We start from the raw sequence: 15415 nt of genomic DNA, 5'->3' as shown, positions 1-15415 counted from the left end.
TCTATAAAGTCTCCCTTGAAATTATCCATAAAAATTATAAAGACTATCATCAGTTCGTCTGTAAAGAACATTATTTCAATAAATGTGGATATTTGTATACCTTCTATCCATAGCAGAGCTCAAGTGGTATTTTTTCAGTAGAAGATCATCAAGATTTCTTCTTTCTATGGAAGCGCTCCTCTTCGGAAAAGCTATCTAGATAGAAACCAACTTAAGCTCTTTTATAGCTAGAAGGCCTAAAAATCCATGTTAATTGAAAAATATTCTTTAAAAAATCCAAGTTGATTGAAACAAGTATTCTTTAAAAATCCAAATTGATTGAAAAAATATACTTTAAAAAATCCAAGTTGGTTCAAAAATTATTCTTTAAAAATCCAAATTGATTGAAAAAATATACTTTAAAAAATCCAAGTTGGTTCAAAAATTATTCTTTAAAAAATCCAAAGTGGTCCAAAAAATATTCTTTCAAAAATCCATGTTGATTGAAAAAATATTTTTTAAAAGAAATCCACGTTAATTGAAAAAATATTCTTTAAAAAATCCACGTTGGTTGAAAAAATATTCTTTAAAAAATCCACGTTGATTGAAAAAATATTCCTTAAAAAATCCACGTTGATTGAAAAAATATTCTTTAAAAAATCCACGTTGATTGAAAAAATATTCTTTAAAAAATCCGTGTTGATTAGGGTGTCCAAAACCGAAACCGGTTAACCGGTTACCCGGTTTTGAGTGACAAAACCGAAACCGGTTTTCGCCAAAAACGTCATTTTCGGTTAACCGAAAAAACCGGTTATTTGTGTCGGTTAACCGGTTTTAAAAAAGTAGTAATATTTTAAATATTTCATTACAATTGTATTCTTAAAAGTAAGCTAAACTTAACTAACACCAGGTACGGCAAAGTTTTAAATGTCAGATATCTTTAAATCTTAGAAATATTTTGTGTAAAATGTAGAGTTGTGCCAATTTAGTTCACTACGCAGTTCCAATGGTACCCATCATTTGCATGAAAATTGTGCGTATACGTGATATCATACGTTAGTTTGTATGAAGTTACTCATACATTTTGGAACTAATACAGTGAACTAGGAACTAGAGCTATAGTAGCTACAATTTAAAACGAGTGGTTGGTCCAACTTAGTCATTATTCAAATGACCGCCGAATTTTCAGGCATTTCACGATAATTTGAGGTTGGCAAAGCAAGACGAAGAATCCGAACTTAATAAAATGTAAACTTAATTCTTTTAGTACACAATTTTATATTTGTAAGGGCTTTTACTGTCCTTAGGGCCGAATTTCAATCTTAATTTTGCTGTCCTCACTTCGAGGTTTATTGTCAAATAACAAGGATATTATGAGATAATTATTATATAATAACGAAGTCATTATACTTAATTTACCCCTTGCCGCACATTTTTAATCAAATCTATATCAATTATGAGCAAATTTGTACCTATTTAACAAAACCGGTTTAAACCGGTTAACCGGTTTTGAAATTTTTGAAAACCGAAAACCGGTTTTTGAAAAAATTAAAAATTTCGGTTAATCGAAAACCGTTTTGTTTGGAAAAACCGGTTTTTTGGACACCCTAGTGTTGATTGAAAAAATATTCTTTAAAAAATCCACGTGGATTGAAAAAATATTCTTTAAAAAATCCACGTTGATTGAAAAAATATTCTTTAAAAAATCCACGTTGATTGAAAAAATATTCTTTAAAAAATCCAAGTTGATTGAAAAAATATTCTTTAAAAATCCACGTTGATTGAAAAAATATTCTTTAAAAATCCACGTTGATTGAAAAAATATTCTTTAAAAAATCCACGTTGATTGAAAAAATATTCTTTAAAAAATCCAAGTTGATTGAAAAAATATTCTTTAAAAAATCCACGTTGATTGAAAAAATATTCTTTAAAAAATCCACGTTGATTGAAAAAATATTCTTTAAAAAATCCACGTTGATTGAAAAAATATTCTTTAAAAAATCCACGTTGATTGAAAAAATATTCTTTAAAAAATCCACGAAAAAATATTCTTTAAAAAATCCACGTTGATTGAAAAAATATTCTTTAAAAAATCCAAGTTGATTGAAAAAATATTCTTTAAAAATTCATGTTGATTGAAAAAAATATTTAAAAAAATCCACGTTGATTGAAAAAATATTCTTTAAAAAATCCACGTTGATTGAAAAAATATTCTTTAAAAAATCCACGTTGATTGAAAAAATATTCTTTAAAAATCCACGTTGATTGAAAAAATATTCTTTAAAAAATCCACGTTGATTGAAAAAATATTCTTTAAAAAATCCACGTTGATTGAAAAAATATTCTTTAAAAAATCCACGTTGATTGAAAAAATATTCTTTAAAAAATCCACGTTGATTGAAAAAATATTCTTTAAAAAATCCACGTTGATTGAAAAAATATTCTTTAAAAAATCCACGTTGATTGAAAAAATATTCTTTAAAAAATCCACGTTGATTGAAAAAATATTCTTTAAAAAATCCACGTTGATTGAAAAAATATTCTTTAAAAAATCCACGTTGATTGAAAAAATATTCTTTAAAAAATCCACGTTGATTGAAAAAATATTCTTTAAAAAATCCACGTTGATTGAAAAAATATTCTTTAAAAAATCCACGTTGATTGAAAAAATATTCTTTAAAAAATCCACGTTGATTGAAAAAATATTCTTTAAAAAATCCACGTTGATTGAAAAAATATTCTTTAAAAAATCCACGTTGATTGAAAAAATATTCTTTAAAAAATCCACGTTGATTGAAAAAATATTCTTTAAAAAATCCACGTTGATTGAAAAAATATTCTTTAAAAAATCCACGTTGATTGAAAAAATATTCTTTAAAAAATCCAAGGTGGTCCAAAAAATATTCTTTCAAAAATCCATGTTGATTGAAAAAATATTCTTTAAAAAATCCACGTTGATTGAAAAAATATTCTTTAAAAAATCCACGTTGATTGAAAAAATATTCTTTAAAAAATCCACGTTGATTGAAAAAATATTCTTTAAAAAATCCACGTTGATTGAAAAAATATTCTTTAAAAAATCCACGTTGATTGAAAAAATATTCTTTAAAAAATCCACGTTGTTTGAAAAAATATTCTTTAAAAAAACCACGTTGATTGAAAAAATATTCTTTAAAAAATCCACGTTGATTGAAAAAATATTCTTTAAAAAATCCACGTTGTTTGAAAAAATATTCTTTAAAAAAACCACGTTGATTGAAAAAATATTCTTTAAAAAATCCAAGTTGATTGAAAAAATATTCTTTAAAAAATCCACGTTGATTGAAAAAATATTCTTTAAAAAAACCACGTTGATTGAAAAAATATTCTTTAAAAAAACCACGTTGATTGAAAAAATATTCTTTAAAAAATCCACGTTGATTGACAAAAAATATTCTTTAAAAAATTCACGTTGATTGACAAAAAATATACTTTAAAAAATCCAAGTTGATTGAAAAAATATTCTTTAAAAAATCCACGTTGATTGAAAAAATATTCTTTAAAAAATCCACGTTGATTGAAAAATTATTCTTTAAAAAATCCACGTTGATAGAAAAAATATTCTTTAAAAAATCCACGTTGATTGAAAAAATATCCTTTAAAAAATCCACGTTGATTGAAAAAATATTCTTTAAAAAATCCACGTTGATTGAAAAAATATTCTTTAAAAAATCCACGTTGATTAAAAAAAAAAATTTAAAAAAACCACGTTGATTAAAAAAAAATTTTTAAAAAAAACACGTTGTTTGAAAAAATATACTTTAAAAAATCCACGTTGTTTGAAAAAAAAAATATTCTTTCAAAAATCCACGTTGATTGAAAAAATATTCTTTAAAAAATCCACGTTGTTTGAAAAAAATATTCTTTAAAAAATCCACGTTGATTGAAAAAATATTCTTTAAAAAATCCACGTTGATTGAAAAAATATTCTTTAAAAAATCCACGTTGATTGAAAAAATATTCTTTAAAAAATCCACGTTGATTGAAAAAATATCCTTTAAAAAATCCACGTTGATTGAAAAAATATTCTTTAAAAAATCCACGTTGATTGAAAAAATATTCTTTAAAAAATCCACGTTGATTGAAAAAATATTCTTTAAAAAATCCACGTTGATTGAAAAAATATTCTTTAAAAAATCCACGTTGATTGAAAAAATATTCTTTAAAAAATCCACATTGATTGAAAAAATATTCTTTAAAAAATCCACATTGATTGAAAAAATATTCTTTAAAAAATCCACGTTGATTGAAAAAATATTCTTTAAAAAATCCACGTTGATTGAAAAAATATTCTTTAAAAAATCCACGTTGATTGAAAAAATATTTTTAAAAAATCCAATATGATTGAAATTGTTCTTTAAAAAATCCAAGTTGATTGAAAAAATATTCTTCAAAAAATCAACGATGATTGAGAATATATTCTTCAAAAAAACCCACGCTTATTGAAAAAATATTCATGGAAAATCCACGTTGATTGAAAAAATATTTTTAAAAAATCCAAGTTGATTGAAAAAAAAAATCTTTAAAAAATCCCAGTTGATTGAAAAAATATTCTTTAAAAAAATCCATGTTGATTGAAAAAATACTTCTTAAAAAATGCGAGTAGATTGAGAAAATATTCCTTAAAAAATCCATGATGATTGAAAAAATATTCTTTTAAAAATCCATTTCGCTTGTCTATAAGACCCGCTTTCGCTCGTCTATAAAGACTACCTTCAGTTCTTCTATAAAGACCACCTTCAGTTCTTCAAGAAAGACCCCTTTCAGCTCGCCTATAAAGACTTCCTCCAGCTTGCATATAAAGACTGCCTTCAGCACGTCTATAAAGACTCCCTTCAGCTCGTCTATAAAGACTCCCTTCCACCCTCCTATAAATTCCCCTTTCCCTCACCTATATAAAACCTTCAAATCCAAACAATTAAATTAAATTCCAATCTTACTCAAGCAACAATTGTTATATCCTCAATAATATCCTTTTTAAAAGTGTTTTGAAACTTTTGACGTTCTTACTTTATTTACTTTTCATAAGTGCTCGGCAATAAAACTTTTAATTCAGACCCACCTCCCTTTAGTCCGCACTTTTTTTAGTTTCTACCTCCATCAAATTTTATCTCTTAATTTGTTCACACTTTGCATCCGAAAAAAATTATGTTTATAAATATTTTCTTTTGAGAATTGACCATGAAATTACTTTTGAAACAATTTCAAAGAAATTGTGCGGGTATGTGTGTGTGTGTGTTGAGGTCAAATTCCTTTTGTTGTAATTATTTTTAATATTAAAATGTTTAACATTAACTAGTTGATGTTGTCTTAGGTTTGTAACAAGCAGAAGGTGTTGGGGGTGGGGTCGACTATTGTCATTTCAAATCTAATATACCTGAATGGTAATCGGAAAAGTTGTTCCTCTGTTATGGGCCATGAGTTTTTAGTAACTTCAACATTTTGATGTTATTGTTTTTGTGTGTCAATTACTTAAGGGAATTATAGTAGGAAAATTGTCTAGGAGGTTAATGGAAAGCAATGATGATAAAAGGACATTAACATTGTGTTAGAGGTGTCTCCGGGGCAGGGTAAAGGGAGGTTGGTAAATATTTTTAAATTATTTTAAGAACATTTTTCTTTGTTTATTTTGTCAACTTTGAGTGACAAATTGGATGTTTCCCAGAACGTTCAAACACAGACCAGTAACTAACTACCAAGGGGGAGTTGTGTAGAAAATGTGTAAAATAATAGTTCTCATTTCCTTCATTGTTGTGTTGTAGTAAACATTGTTGAAAAATATTTTATAATTATCCTTTATTCATTAACTATTTTCTAGTATCTGAACTTTAACCCAACTTATGCAGTCAAACTTTGCCGTTTTTATTTTATTTCATTCTGAACAACTAATTTGTTGAGCATTATTCTTCTATAAATAACCAACCAACCAACAACTTGTCTTGTTGTTCATGTCGTTTTTTTTTTTAAGTATTTGTAACTACAATTCATTCTTGTAGCCAGTAATTTGTTTAATGTTTATTTATAACAGACTCTCACTCACACACACACACATGTTTCAGACCACTATTTGTTCGATAATTTAGCAAAACACGCCTTTCTACTTTGGTGTCTGGACGTCTATGTTGAACTTTTCTTTGCCTCCGGCGTTGCAGTATATCCTTCCTGCGATAATTTGTACAAAACACATTTGTAGTAGTGGTGGTGGTGGTAACTACCACTACAACTACCCATTCGCTACTTTGGCAACACAAATGTCTTGTATTAGGGAAACATACAACTTGTTGTCTTTATTAAAAATACATTTATCAAGAATTTATTGGCTAGAACAGAATTTACAATTGTTGCTGGTAATGATGATGGCGATGCCGCCGCTAACAATACCATTGTTGGGCGCATAATGTTGGTTAATAGTAGTTTATATACAAACCTATGTATGTATTGATTCAAAACATGGACTTCACGGGGCTAAGCGTAAGTATATTTTGATAAAATATTTCCCCTATATAATTCCCGTTGAATACCCCTTCCACCGGGGATATCTATTGTACACATTTTCCTGTGCGGTTAATCAAATAATCATGTTGCGATAGAACATTATATCTGCTATGTTGTTATACTCTCATTGTTCCTACGGCCATGGATGTTGTCTTCCATGTGGACCAAAACAACTGCAATATCTGTTGTTCAACGAAAATTCGATGTGTGGTGGTGCACTGTTAATTTTCAAAATAATATTAATGCTTAAATTTAAAGCCATAAGCTCTCTTTTATTAGGTTGGTGATAATTTTTAGCCTCGAGTATTGAATTAAATTCCAAAACTGTATTAGGGATGTTTTCAACAACATGACACACAACAAAAACAACCGTTGTGCTGGCTTACCCAGCTAAAGCCTACGGATAAAAATGGAAAAATAAAATTCTGTTAACACCTGATAAATAATAAATGATATTTTTTGTGTGGGCAAAAATAATTTTTAAAAATGAGTCATAGGGGGGTTTTAACAGACGAGCTGAAGGTAGTCTTTATGAACGAGTAAAAGAAAGTATTTATAGACGAGCAAACGTGAACTTTTATAGAGGGCCCAAAAGGGATCATTATAGATAAGCCAAAGGGAGTCTTTATAGACGAGCGGGAGGGAATCTTTTTAGACGAGCAGGAGGGAGTCTTTATAGACGAGCAGAAGGGAGTCTTTATAGACGAGCAGGAGGGAGTGTTTATATATGAGGAGGAGGGAGTCTTTATAAACAAGCAGGGGGGAATCTTTTTAGACGAGAAGGAGGGAGTTTTTATAGACGAGCAGGAGGGAATCCTTATAGACGAGCAGGAGTGTGACTTCATAGATGAGCAGGAGGGAGTCTTTATAGATTAGTAGGAGGGAGTCTTTATAGAGGAGCAGGAGGGAACCTTTATATATGAGGAGGAGGGAGTCTTTATAGACGAGCAGGAGGGAGTGTTTATATATGAGGAGGAGGGAGTCTTTATAGATAAGCAGGAGGGAGTCTTTATAGACGAGCAGGAGGAAGTCTATATAGACGAGCAGGAGGAAATCTTTATAGACGAGCAGAAGGGAGTCTTTATAATCAGCAGGAGGGAGTTTTTATAGACGAGCAGGAGGGAACCTTTATAGACGAGCAGGAGGGAGTCTTTATAGACGAGCAGGAGGGAGTCTTAATAGACGAGCAGGAGGGAGTCTTAATAGACGAGCAGGAGGGAATTTTTATAGACGAGCAGAAGGGAGTCTTTATAGACGAGCAGGAGGGAGTCTTAATAGACGAGCAGGAGGGAATCTTTATAGACGAGCAGAAGGGAGTCTTTATAGATCAGCAGGAGGGAGTTTTTATAGACGAGCAGAAGGGAACCTTTATAGACGAGCAGAAGGGAGTCTTTATAGACGAGCAGGAGGGAGTCTTAATAGACGAGCAGGAGGGAATCTTTATAGACGAGCAGAAGGGAGTCTTTATAGATCAGCAGGAGGGAGTTTTTATAGACGAGCAGGAGGGATTCTTTATAGACGAGCAGGAGTGTGACTTCATAGATGAGCAGGAGGGAATATTTATAAACGAGCAGGAGGAAGAATTTATATTCGAACAGGAGGGGGTCTTTACATACAAGCTGAAAGAAATCCTTATTGATGAGTTGACGAGCCGAAGGGAGTCTTCATAGACCAACAGAAGGGAGACTTTATAGAAGAGCTGAAGGGAGTCTTTATAGACGAGCTGAGTAATCCTTCAAAAACGCGGCATTTGGGAAAGGCGACCTTAATAGTCGAGCCGTAGGAAGTTTTTATAGGCAGGCGGAAGGGTACCTTAAAAGACGATCAGAACACACTATTTATAGAGGAACTGTTGGGGCATTAAAACGAGGTGATGATGAGTTTTTTACAAGTGCCCAGAGGAGTCGTTTTAGTCGGGATGAAGGGTGTATTTATAGACATGCTGAAGAGAGTCCTTATTGGTGAATTGAAGGGAGCTCCTATAGGCGGGATAAAGTGTGTCTTTATGAATGAACCGATTGGAGTTTTACAGAAAAGCTGAAAAGAGACTTTGTAGACGAGCCGAAGGGGGCGTTTATTGGCAATTTTTATGGACGAGCTTAATGAAGCCTTCCTAAACGAGGCTATTGGAATTTTTATAGACGGGCTGATTGTAATCTTTATAGACGAGTCATAGGAAGTCTTTTCAGACGAGATGAAAGGATGACGAGTTAAAAAGAGTCTATATAAAACAGCTGAAGGGAATTTTTACACATCTTCTCAAGGAACTTCCTATAGACGATTTGCAGGTTGTTTTTATAGATGAGCTAAAAGGAGTCGTTGTGGTAGAGCTGAAGGGAGTCTTTTAAGAGAGGTCAAGAATCCTCTTATCTGTGAAGACATATTTTCAAAACCGTGCATTTAAAAAAAAACTATATTTTCAATAAACGTGGATTTTTTTAAAGAAAATTTTTTCAATCAACGTGGATTTTTTAAAGAATATTTTTTCATCAATACTTACATACTTACTTAGATGGCTTTTATACTAAACAGAACATCTTGTTCCATAAGCCGAACTAAGAATAGATTTCCAAACGCACCGATCTTTTGCCTTACTTCTCCAATTTTGGACGCCATGTTTTGTGATATCTTCTTCAACTTGGTCTTTCCATCAGAGTTTTGGCCTTCCCTTGGGGCGTATACCGTCGAGTGGCTCGTATTCAAATGCCTTTTTGGCGGGGGGCATATTTATCCATCCTGCTGATATGGCCAAACCAACGCAATCGTTGTAGTTCGTTACGTTTTACTATATCGATGTCGGTATTCACCTTCAACGCATATTGGTCCATAAATCTTTCGAAGAATTTTTCTCTCAAACACACCAAGTTCTGCCTCATCTGCTTTCGCAAGTACCCATGCTTCAGATCCATACATAAGAATGGGTAGTATCAGTGTCCGGTAAAGTGTAAGTTTTGTTTGACGAGAGGTGGTTTTGCTTTTAAACTGTTTATTTAGACCAAAGTAGCATCTGTTGGCCAATATTATTCTTCTCTTTATTTCAAGGCTTATATTGTTGGTTTTATTTATATCGGTGCCGAGGTAGATAAAGTCTCAAATTTATAATTATCAACATCCACAGTTGGTCGGAGTCTACTGGACGACTTGCGTGTTGATAGCATAATCTTCGTCTTATCGCCGTTGACTGGCAGACCCACTTTGGCAGACTCTTTTTCAATTTTTGCAAAGGTGGCTGTTACGGCTCGCGGTGATCTACCTATTATGCCTATGTCATCTGCGTATGCAAGCAACATTACAACTTTATTGTATATCGTGCTGTTTTTGTCCCTGGCCGTATATACAGTGGCATCTCGTATGACCTTTTCCAGTAGGATATTAAATAGGTCACACGATAGACTGTGACCTTGTCTGAAACCTCGTTTTGTGTTGAAAGGTTCGGAGAGGTTCTTTCCTATTTTAACCGCAGATCTTGTGTCAGCCAATGTCATCCTGCATAGTCGAATTAGTTTTGCAGGGATGCCAAACTCAGACATGGCTTGAAATACCTTTGCTCTAATTGGGCTGTCGAACGCGGCCTTATAGTCGACGAATAGGTGGTATGTGTCGATCTGTCTTTCGTGGGTCTTCTCCAATATTTGGCGCAGTGTGAAGATTTGGTCAATTGTCGACTTACCAGGCCTAAAACCGCATTGGTATGACTCGATTATTTCATTGACCATGGGTTTTAACCGTTCACACAGTATGCTCGACAACACTTTATATGCGATGAGAAGGAGACTTATACCTCGGTAATTTGCACAAACCGTTTTGTCTCCTTTCTTATGTACTGGACATAGTAGGTTGAGGTTCCAATCGTTGGGTATGCTTTCTTCCTGCCAAATTTCGCAAATTAGCTGATACATACTCCTTACCAGCATTTCGCCACCGGTCTTGAACAATTCGGCGGGAAGTCCATCAGCTCCTGCTGCCTTATTGTTTTTCAGCCGATTAATGGCTGTCTTAACCTCGCTTTGGCTAGGTGGTAGACATTCAACATTGTCATTTACGATTGGTTCTGGGGTATCTTCATCGCCATCCATATTCGATACCAAAAGCTTCATAAAGTGCTCCTTCCTCAGTACGCTATCTGTATCAGTTACCAGATTCCCTTGTTCATCTTTGCAGGAGAATGTGCCTGCACCATATCCTTCAGTCTGGTGTTTTACACTCTGGTAAAATTTTCGGACTTCATTCTGACTCTTGAACATCTCGAGTTTCTCACGCTCACGTTTTTCTTGCTCCTTCTTTTTCTCCTGAAAATACGCTTTTCCTCTCTCCTCTTCTCCCGATAAGTTTCTTTCGTTCTTCGTGTTGCTACTGAATGCAGTGTTGCTCTATATGCCGCGTTCTTTTCTTCTGTAGCTATACGACACTCCTGATCGTACCACAAATTTTTAGGTGGAGGTTTTTGGTACCCAAGTATGGTTTTTGCGGCAGTCTGAAGGGAGTGGGCTATTCTTTGCCAACGTGCTTCTACATTATCGGGACAAGGAGTGCTGTTTTCCAGCATGCGAGTCAGTTGAGCGGAGTAGGCTTGTGCTGTCTGTTGTGTTTGCAGCTTCTCGACATCCAGCTTCCGTCCTGTGTTAGGTCGCACTTTTGCCGTAACATTAAGACGAGTGCGTACCTTGACTGCTACAAGGAAATGGTCCGAATCGATGTTTGCACCTCGAATCGATCGGACATCTAACACACTGGACTAGTGTCTTCCATCTATCACAACATGATCAATCTGATTTTTTGTTTTCCCATTCGGGGATATCCACGTAGCCTTGTGTATGTCGCGGTGTGGGAATCTGGTGCTGCTCAATACCATGTTCTTTGCCGCTGCAAAATCAATCAGCCTCATTCCGTTGTCGGATGTTACCTCATGAAGGCTGATTTTGCCGACCGTGGGACCGAATATATTTTCTCTTCCAATTTTAGCATCCTAGAACATTCTCCTAGAACATTCTTAATGTCATGGCCAAGGCAGCGGTCATATACTCTCTCTAGGCGCTCGTAGAATATATCCTTGGTCTGTTCGTCTTTATCTTTGGCCGAAGCATGGGCGCAGATGAAACTGATGTTAAAAAACTTTGCTTTTATACGGATTGTGGCAATTCTCTCATCAACCGGAGTAAAACTGGATACAAGATTTTTAAGCCTCCGGTTTACCATGAATCCAACACCTAGCTCATGCTTCGTTTCATGGCAGCTATAATACATTGCGTAATCGTTTGTGATCTTTACGTCTGCCCGATTCCATCGCACTTCCTGTAAGGCGATAATATCAGCATTGTACTTGTCAAGTACATCCGCCAATGCGTAAACTGCACCTACTCTGTAAAGAGTCCTGATATTCCAGGTGCAGATTCGCAGATCATGATCCTTAATACGTTTGCGGGGGTCGTCAACTTTAGAGAGGTTTTGTTTTTCTTCCTTTTCTTTGTTTTTCCATAGTAAGCTGTTTTGACGGGGTGAGTTACTAGCCCAATGCCCAACCCAAGTTTTTATCGTTCTTATGGGTGAACGCGCGGCACATGTTAGCTCACTACCTTTAACGGTCGTTAAAGGCAGCTCCCCAGGTGACACCACGGAGAGGTCAGTGTCCACTTGAGATGAAAAATCAATATGGATTTTTAAATGAACAAATTTCTTTAAAGAATATTTTTTTATTAAATTTGTATATTTTGAACAATATTTTTTTTCAATCAACGTGGATTTTTCTACACAATATTTTTTTAATAAACGTCGATTTTGTTCAAGAAAATTTTTTTAATAAATGTGGATTTTTATAGAATATTTTTAATAAATGCGGATTTTTTGAAGAACATTTTTTCTATAAATAGGGGTTTTTTTCAATAAAAGTGATTTTGGAAAGAATATTTTTATCAATCAACTTTAATTTTTTTTATACATATTGTTACGAATGTAACTTGTAGATTTAAGTTAATTTAGACTAATTTCTGTTAATTTAAGAATTTGAATTGTAACGTAAATTTCAATAAGCCTTTAGTTCATTTAAATCAAATTTACAACAACAATTACTCTATAAGAATTCCAATCACTACTTTTCTTTGTGGATTTGATCTTGTTATTGTTGTACGCATTCAGTTCTCTCTCTCTCTCATTTGTTTCTGCAACAACAAATATTACTGAAATTATGGAATTATCGCTAAGTCTTGATTTACACTGTTTACTTAGTTATTGTTGTTGTACCCTTTCTTTCTATTTACTTTAACTATTCGATTATGCTTCTGCATTGTAACCCCTTCTCCTCTCCCTTATTTACTTGAATAGCCCATTTTAGAAACACTCACCGGTTGTAAACACTGACCGGTGTGCGTACATGTGTGTATTCGTCAATTGGTTTGCATTTCGCCTGAACATTGTAGAAGCTGATAGATCAAGGAGACTAGAACAGTCTATGTAGCAGTGGGCTTATATAAGTACGGGGAAGGAAAAGCTGGGAGTTTAGTTTAGAGTAAAGAAGTAACCTGAATAGAGTAAAGCTTTGTGCTTACTGGAGAGTTTGCTGTGTGCTAGTAGAGAAATAAAGTCTTGTGTAAATAACTGAAGTGAATAAAGTCAATAAAGCATTGTAGAATCGTAATCCAAAACGAACCCTCTTTTATTAGGTACAAATCGTACTGGGGAATAAAACAACGTATACACGGGATTAAGTTCAAACCCTAATTCCGTAACAATTGGTGTCAGAAGTGGGATTACCAAAAATCTTACAATGAAGTTCAAGGATCTACGAGTGGAAGACTTGAAAGGGAGCTTCGAAAGTTTGGGTTGCCAACTACCGGAAATAAGGCGGAGCTACAAAAACGTTTATTGGAACTGTTCGAGCGCGTCAGAACTGTTCGACTTTGAGGTTCGGGATCTGCCCCTGGATGCGGCTGCGAATGGTTGTGACGAAGCAGAAACGCTGACGTCGATTCTGAAGGAGCTGAAAGAATTTGTTACAAAAGTGATACTGGAAACTAATGAGAAAATAGAAGAGAACTCTAGAGAAATGGAGGACAACTCCAGAAAAATGAAAAAAAAACTCCAAACGTCTGAAGGAGAAATTGGAAGAAAATTGCAGAAAATTTGAGGAGAAATTAGTTGCCAGAATGGAAGAACAGTTCGAAGAGAACTCTAGAAGAATCAGCGAAAAAGTCCAGAATGTTACGCAAGTTATTGAAAAGCGATTGGAAGTTGTAGAGAACCAGATAAAGGAGTTGGATAACAAAGTTCAGTCCGTTGACGATAAAATTCATTCCGTTGATCAGAAATGTCTGGTTCAGAATGAAAAATTGTTGGCTCACCAAAAGAAATTTCTGGAAGTCGAGAAGAAAATGTCATAATTGGAAATCAATGGTGTTCACACGAGAGTTATAGATAACAGTGTGCAAATCAAACCTCCTGTGTTCGATGGTACTACGTCATTCAATGTCTTTAAATTACAGTTCGAGACTGTGGCTTCCAGAAGTTCGTGGAACGACAACGACAAGGCCTTTCTTGCATTGAAAGGCGGGGCTGCAGATGTAATACAGAGTATTCCAGATTCATCTCGAAACACCTATGCTGATATTATTGCCACACTTGAACGTAAGTGTGGAGGCGAACATAAGCAGGAGATATACCGAATGGAATTAAGGGGAAGAACCCAGAAGCCTAATGAAACCCTACTTTGCTACCGACATTGACCGGTTGGCGCAGTTGGCATATCCGGGAGAGAACCACCCCTTGGTGGACCGTATGAAAATTGAAGCTTTTGTGAATGGTATACGGGACCTTGAGATAAAATATGCGAAATATGCGGCACCGATTGGAACATTTGCAAAAAAGTGTCATTTGCGTTGGCCCAAGCAACCGCGAGGATAATTGCAAAACCTTCAGTCTACAGTATGCGGAGGCTAGAACCTGAGGGCAGCAATCCACATACCGTTGTCGACCTGGTAAAGGAAGCAATAGGTTATATACGAGGGTAAACACGTGCTATAACTGCCGAAAAGTGGGACACATGGCCCGAGAATGCTGGTCAGAACGAAAAAAGGACCAGATCCGCTTCACCGTCTTCCGACATCGATGAACAATTGTTGAACGAGAATCCGAAGAAAGAGACACCATGTGAACCGAAGAAAGTCGATACACCAAAGTGCAAACGTTCCCGATCATCGACGCCACCGCCATCAAACAGTCGTAAGGAGATGATCTAACATGCACCTAATGAATCAGCTTTAAATCGAGCTAGTCCAGCCGGGCATGAAGTGGCTTCAGTCGACGATGGCCCCACAAACTCTATAGTGATTGTTCGGCAAGAAAGTCACAACTTAACGCTTAAAGGCTTCATTAATGGTGTAATGCGTACCCTGACGTTGGACACTGGTGCATCAAAGCCAATAATTAGACCGGAAAAGTACTGCCGCTAATTGGAGTCAATTACGAACGGCCACAGGCGAGACTACAACAGTGCATGGAAAGGTCTACCAAAGAATAAGCATGGGTGACAAATCTAAAAGTTTCGAGTTCGTTGTGGCCGATATAGTGGACGAAGTAATAATTGGTGCGGACTTCATGATTGCCATTGACATCAGCTTGGACATGAAACACCGCGTGATGACTTGGTCCAATGTCGAAATACTGATAAATGTGGGTTACGACGAGGAGAAAGGTCGGCACGGCTCTAGCACAGAATCTGACGAGATCGCTATAAATATCCGTACGCTGAAGATAGAAGCCGTTGAGAATTGTTCGGTAGGGAAGCGGAAAAATCCCAGTCTTGGAAAATGGAAAAATGGGACACATTACCTACTTTGCAACAATGCAAAGGAAATCTTATCTTCATCCATTGACGGGCTTTCCTTTTGGAATATGAATAAAACTTTGAATG

Source organism: Musca autumnalis, unplaced genomic scaffold (genome assembly GCF_047663935.1).
Source record: "Musca autumnalis isolate F117 unplaced genomic scaffold, ASM4766393v1 scaffold_5, whole genome shotgun sequence".
NCBI classification, from domain to species: domain Eukaryota; kingdom Metazoa; phylum Arthropoda; class Insecta; order Diptera; family Muscidae; genus Musca; species Musca autumnalis.
This window is presented reverse-complemented; position numbering follows the sequence as displayed.